Below are 6,000 nucleotides of genomic sequence, written 5' to 3' on the forward strand. Positions count from 1 at the left end.
TCGTTAAGAAATTCAACAACAGAACAAAGAATAGATTTATTTAGATTTGAAGTCAAACTTTCATCCCCATATAATAAAAGCCGACAGAAAAAAGGAGGGTTAAGTGGCGGATGAAAAATAATGCCTAGGGTCTGAAGTTTGTCGAACAAAGATTGTCTTGCATGGGAATATATAGAGCAGTGCAGAAGAAAGTGTTGAGTGTTTTCAACAGAGTTAGTTCGGCAACCACAGACAGGATCTAAAGTGTCGCGGAAGCCATATCTAAATGAGATTGCTTGGGTCTCAAAAATTCATAGATTGCTTTTTTGAAAGTTTTAATTGAAGGTAGATCTCGTATATTACCTCCCAGAACATTCCACTGAGATATGCAGTACGGAAAAAAAGTGTTACGGAAACGCTCAGTTCGTATATTAAGAGGATAAATAGGATTTCTTGTTCTAAGGCCACCTTGGTGCTGTAAGTCTTACTGGCAGGTAGTTACGTAAATACGAGGGACAAGCTGGAGTTTTTACAAGATAGAGAAATGCTGAATTTTGCAGAACAGCATCAATTCATCCTTTTTTTCTACAATGTTTAAAATTACAAAGTTACAGTCATTGAAATACTGAATATATCGAAATTCTATCAAAAAAAATTACACCATACTCAAGTTCCAAAGTCCTGAATTGAAATATATCAACTTTCTGAAAAAGTTTTACACCAACCAAAGAGATAGAAAATAGAGGAGGTTGCACGCAACTGCTTTAAAGCCGGGCGACTCTTGTTTTCTATTCAATTTCCTTTGTTTTGCAACAAAGAAAAATCGCCTTTGACGCGAGCTGAGTTATGCCGCCAATCGAGAAGGAAGCAAACATGGCGGGTCGAAGCGGTGATTTTTCTGCTGTTATTTTTGTTATGTCTATTCGAGTTATGACTAAAACAACGTCTACAGCAAGTACTACATTGTTTGAAACATCTCAAATGCTTTGGGATATATTTATTTCAACCAATCAAATGATTTGTTTACGTTTTGATCAAGGATACAGTGAAATTATCATCGAAGAAAGATGGCCTGTCTTGTTGAGTAGCTAACAGCACCAACTGATGGAAATCACTCGAAATCGAAAAGATGGACATTTTTTCTCAAATAGGGAATAATTTTCCTTGGTAGAGGATGCCTTGAGGTATGTATATCTGAAGTTTCTAGTGTGGTCTGGCTCTTTTCACTGTGGTCTGGCTCTTTGAGTTCAGCCCATTTTTCATGTACTCAACTCGACTGACTAGGTTCAGGTTCTTGTTGTCTTTCACTCTGGCAGTGAATTTCGAAAAGTTTGCTTCTTGATTTGTTTTTTTTATTACTGAAGGAAGAGATGGAAGTCTTCTTCTTCTTAGAAGAATTTGACTTTCATCGAACAAACCTACCCTTTGGTTTGGCTTAGTAAAAACGTAGTGTAGATTATTATGCGGCCGGTGCATGATAAGCCAATTCATCATAAAAAGTAAGACCGTAGAAAACTTAAAGAGGCAACTTCTTTTGATGCTTTCAATGCTTTGAGAGTTGATGTTATACTAATGATTCTGTTGATTTTCATCCTGAGAAAATCTGTGAAAAGTGTAGAGTTGTTTGTACGAAGTTTGAATCAGCGTTGAAAGGCACCCAGAAGCACCCAAGCTGAAAAAGTAGGAAGAAATAGAAAGTCAAGCATAACTCAACTCAGCGTGTTAAAGCAACACCAGGTATATATTGATACTGGTGGTTTCGCAGATTTTGTTGATGGAGAGAAAATTTCACAATATTAAAGAGACCGGGTGTGGCTTGTCTAATTATTGATGCTGAAGATTTTTTATTTTGTTATTGGGTGAAATAAATGAGGAAATCTGTAAGTTGGAAAGGCAATGTTATGAGGAGGGCCAACAAGCAAGACAATCGGCCTCACATGTTTTAGCTTTTATTGTACTACTTACGAGGTATCTACACTGGATTTACTTTTGTTTTTGGCTTTTTCCCTACTGCATCTGCTTCAAGTGATGATTGAGTTATTTCCTGTAATCTGGGAGCTGTTAAAGTGTTGGAATTATATTGAGTTTGAAGGTCAGGTGTTTGGTATCTGATGGAGCATTGTACAAACCGTTCATTTTATAAACTCAAAGAATAAGGAAGATAAAGTCCATTTCTTCAGTATTAATCTGATGTGATTTGGATAGAAAGCTCTATTTCATTTGTGAGTATACAAAACAATTTTGAAAACTCTCATGGAAATAGAAGCACCAAAAACTTTTGTAAATCAATGGTTTGTCTATTATTTCCAGAGGATATAATACCTTAGATATTATTAATGATGATTTGTTTGAAATAGTATTATCACTACCAGGTGTACTATACCAGGTGTTGAAATTCAAAAAAATGATTGAAATTGTAAGGTTTCCTTTCCTTTTAGCTGGACAAACACTCGATCAGTTGGATCCGTGTGGTACAACTCTGGGAGTTCGAGAATACCATAATCCCAGGGCTTTACATGATCAAATTAAGAAGAGAACACATCGACTAAATAGGATGACATTTAAACTTGCAGCTCAGGTAACTCCCATATTAACTCAAAAATTTTGCTTATGTTACTATTCTCGGGTTACTTAATAGCCGTCCCCCCCGCTAATTAATTTTTCGAAAATTTTCCACCCAGGACATTCTTATTCCAACCCCCCCCGCTTATTAATTTTTGAGATTTTTTCCAACCCCCCCGCTTATTCCAACCCCCCCGGCTATTAGGTACCTGAGAGTAAGCATACAATTATACAACAGTTATCATTTTTTATATTTTTCCTTCTTATTTTTGACCATGCTAGGTGAAGTCTGAGAATTAGGTCTGTCTGAAATAAAATGGCTTTTTATGACAATAAAAATGTTGTCCATGACATTGAAATAATTTAGTCTATAGCTACAAGTCTGCTTGTTCTTAGTCTGATTTTAGTTTGATGACTAGCTTGATGTAAACAGAAATTTTAAATAATTTTTCTAGACAGTACATAAAAACAAAAGACAAACGTTTCGTCATTTTTATCCTATATTCTTCAATGGGATTAGTTTTTGTAGGTATTCTCACCACCTGCTAGTTCCCTTTAAGGGGAGGGTTAGGTGTTACTATTATCCAGATAATTCTACTCCATATTATACAATATGTGAAATGAAATCTCATGATTTTAAAGGAGCATTTTTTATTTGATAAGAGATAATGTTGACAGTTTACTTGTGTGTTGGGACCAAATTATAACTTTTTATCATTTTAGTGGCTGACGAATACATTTTTGAAAGGTGGGAAAACAGAGGCACTTTCCACACCTGGCTTGCTAAAGAGGAAAGAAAAAAGGAGACTGTACCTGGCTATTCAAACTGTTGAAGGGCTGCAAACTACAGGTTTGTAATGATTTTGCATTCAAAGTTTTTTTAGTATGAAATAGTACAATGTTAATTTTTAAGCAATCAATGTTTCTGTGAGTGCTCCTCCTGGCTTTGCATGTTCTGGAGGTTTTTTTTCAAAATAGAAAACCAACACTTTCTCCGTCTTTTATTCTTTCATTCAGACTTTTTTCACTTTTCATCTTTAGTCAAGACATTCACGTCAATGATGCAAGAGCTGCTTGTCGAATATCCTGGATTTTACACTTTGGGTGGTCGTCTTAGTCAGCCAACCTCAACCTCAACTTATGGGCAGGTCGTTCTGATTTTTCTATTGTTAAATTATTGTTATTCAATTGTTTTGTTAGATTTTACCAGTATTTTAGCTGGATTTGATTTGGATTTCCAAATGTTTTTTTGTGAAGTTTCAAACAAAAATTAATTAAGCAGAAAAAGTAAATACACCTTCACACTTGTGACAGTCTTTGACATGAGATGAAAAATTTGAAGTTTATAATCTCTTAAAGTTTTTGATCATCTTATATCTGCATATCTTCTCTTTTCTCTCCAAACCAGTCCAAACTGATCTAAAATTATCAATCTCAATACATTTGTTAGTAGATATTTATCTTTTGATGATAGTTTATTATATGGTTAAAATATATTATGATTTTTGTAAAAAAATATACATTTTTAGCTCATAAAAAAGCTAAAATGGACAACTGGTGCTAGATTTCTCCCTGTACTTAGCTTACCTTATTTGCAGCTATATAGACTCTCATTGAAGTAAACCTTTCTTTAGAACGTGAGAAAGTGAACAGTATATTTCAAGAGAGCTAATATCTAAGAATAAATTTCCAAAAGACTCGAGCTGTCAAAGAAAACAATAGCCATTTTTTTACCATTTTTTTGATTTGTCTCTCTGCTCGTTCTACTTTCGTTTTCAAACACCTTTGTACGGCGTCGATAGTATCTTTTTGAATGAAACACCGATTGTCTCAATTTAGTCGGTTCCGTAAACTTTTCCCTATTTTTTTCTTCCCTCATTAATTATTCATGATCATAACTAACATAGTATAATAGAAAGAGAAGCGTGCAACCTCCTCTATTTTCTATCTCTTTGCACCAACCCAAAGTTCCGAAGTCCCGAATAGCAAAATATCGAAAATCTGTTTAAAAAAATTACACCATACCTATGTCCCGAAGTCCCGAATTGAAATATATCAACTTTCTGAAAAAAATATTACACCAACCCAAAGTCCCGAGGTCCCAAAGTCCCGAATAGCAAAATATCGAAAGTCTATTTAAAAAAGTCACACCTTACCTAAGTCCCGAAATCCCGAATTGAAATACATCAACTTTCTGAAAAAAGTATTACGCCAACCCAAAGTCCCGAGGTCCCGAAGTCCCAAATAGCAAAATATCGAAAGTATATTTAAAAAAATCACACCTTACCTAAGTCCCGAAGTCCCGAATTGAAATACATCAACTTTCTGAAAAAAATATTGCACCAACCCAAAGTCCCGAGGTCCCGAAGTCCCGAATTGCAAAATATCGAAAGTCCATTTAAGAAAAATCACACCATACCTAGGACCCGAAGTCCCGAAGTCCCGAATTGAAATACATCAACTTTCTGAAAAAAAATATTGCACCAACCCAAAGTCCCGAGGTCCCGAAGTCCCGAATTGCAAAATATCGAAAATCTATTTAAGAAAAATCACACCATACCTAGGTCCCGAAGTCCCGAATTGAAATACATCAACTTTCTGAAAAAAATATTACACCAACCCAAAGTCCCGAGGTCCCGAAGTCCCGAATTGCAAAATATCGAAAATCTATTTAAAAAAAATCACACATACCGAAGTCCCGAATTGAAATACATCAATACACCGAATACACATTGAAATACATCAATACACCGAAGTCCCAAATAGCAAAATATCGAAAGTATATTTAAAAAAATCACACCATACCTAAGTCCCGAAGTCCCGAATTGAAATACATCAACTTTCTGAAAAAAATATTACACCAACCCAAAGTCCCGAGGTCCCGAAGTCCCGAATTGCAAAATATCGAAAATCTATTTAAAAAAAATCACACATACCTAAGTCCCGAAGTCCCGAATTGAAATACATCAACTTTCTGAAAAAAATATTACACCAACCCAAAGTCCCGAGGTCCCGAAGTCCCGAATAGCAAAATATCGAAAGTCCATTTAAGAAAAATCACACCATACCTAGGTCCCGAAGTCCCGAATTGAAATACATCAACTTTCTGAAAAAAATATTACACCAACCCAAAGTCCCGAGGTCCCGAAGTCCCGAAGTCCCGAATAGCAAAATATCGAAAGTCTATTTAAAAAAAATCACACCATACGCAAGTCCCGAAGTCCCGAAGTCCCGAATTGAAATACATCAACTTTCTGAAAAAAATATTACACCAACCTAAAGTCCCGAGGTCCCGAAGTCCCGAATTGAAATATATCGAAAATCTGTTTAAAAAAATCACATCATACCTAAGTCCCGAATTGAAATACATCAACTTTCTGAAAAAAAATATTACACTAACCCAAAGTCCCGAAGTCCCGAATAGCAAAATATCGAAAGTCTATTTAAAAAAAATCACAC

At 35.3% G+C, this 6,000-nt stretch overlaps 1 long non-coding RNA gene across 1 annotated transcript; it reads left to right on the forward strand.

Annotated features, from left to right (window-relative positions):
- Positions 1-985: 985 nt before the first annotated feature.
- Positions 986-3,741, forward strand: LOC136800900 (uncharacterized). The gene is made up of 4 exons (XR_010845767.1): positions 986-1,163; positions 2,418-2,557; positions 3,265-3,391; positions 3,583-3,741. It is a non-coding gene; the product is annotated as an uncharacterized lncRNA (long non-coding RNA).
- The last annotated feature ends 2,259 nt before the right edge of the window (positions 3,742-6,000 follow it).

The sequence above is a fragment of the Clytia hemisphaerica genome, unplaced genomic scaffold (assembly GCF_902728285.1).
Source record: "Clytia hemisphaerica strain Z4C2 unplaced genomic scaffold, Clytia hemisphaerica genome assembly, whole genome shotgun sequence".
Taxonomy (NCBI): Eukaryota; Metazoa; Cnidaria; class Hydrozoa; order Leptothecata; family Clytiidae; genus Clytia; species Clytia hemisphaerica.